The 792-nt window shown below is 34.8% G+C and overlaps 1 non-coding gene across 1 annotated transcript; it reads right to left on the bottom strand.

The window, feature by feature from the left end:
- Positions 1 to 170: 170 nt before the first annotated feature.
- LOC117106934 lies at positions 171 to 289 on the bottom strand. The gene has a single exon (XR_004445159.1). It is a non-coding gene; the product is annotated as a 5S ribosomal RNA (ribosomal RNA).
- Between the last annotated feature and the right edge of the window lie 503 nt (positions 290 to 792).

A 792-nucleotide genomic window follows, 5' to 3' on the forward strand; every position in this document is an offset into this window, starting at 1 on the left:
TCACTTCACTACAACAGCAAATGTATTGACCTTAGACTTCGACGTTATTTGGCGACTTCTAAGGAAGGTGGGTCCAGGCTTCTAAGTGACGCCTGCATTAGGAAAATATTATAAGAGCTATGGATGCGCTACTATTGGTGAAATTAATTTTCTAGAAAATGAATAAATTATGTCTACAGCACCCGGTATTCCCAAGCGGTCTCCCATCCAAGTACTAACCAGGCCCGACGTTGCTTAACTTCTGTGATCGGACGAGAACCGGTGTTTTGAAGGTAGTATGGCCGTAGACAAGGGTGCACCAACAGTGCAACACTTCGATCATCGAGCTCATTGAATGATATTTCACTAAAATACAGTTTTTAACCAATGAATAGAACGATTCCATAGCAAAACATTTTTTTTTATCGTCATTTGAATTTTCAAAAAGCATCACAGTTAAATTTAAAAAATCGAAATAAAAATCTCCGCAGAAAATTATTTAAAATTTTTCGAAATTTTACAATTTTTCGAAATTTATGAAATTTCAGAAATGTGTTCAGACTATGTTTATGTACATGTGGTAAAAATTTAATTTGTACATGTGATAAAAATTTCATCTCTAGAGATCGAGATCTCGAGTAGAGAGATAGAAACAGATAGAGAGAGATAGATAGATGAAGATAGAGATAGAGACAGAGAGAGAGAGATAAAATAAACGTGAAATAAACAAACACGAAATTAAGCTACGTCGAGCCCGATTATTACTTCGATGGGTGCGGTGGTGCTCAAGAATTTTTTTTTTTTTTTTTTTTT

The sequence above is a fragment of the Anneissia japonica genome, unplaced genomic scaffold (genome assembly GCF_011630105.1).
Source record: "Anneissia japonica isolate Jap-2015-1 unplaced genomic scaffold, ASM1163010v1 scaffold167013_len810_cov162, whole genome shotgun sequence".
NCBI lineage: Eukaryota > Metazoa > Echinodermata > Crinoidea > Comatulida > Comatulidae > Anneissia > Anneissia japonica.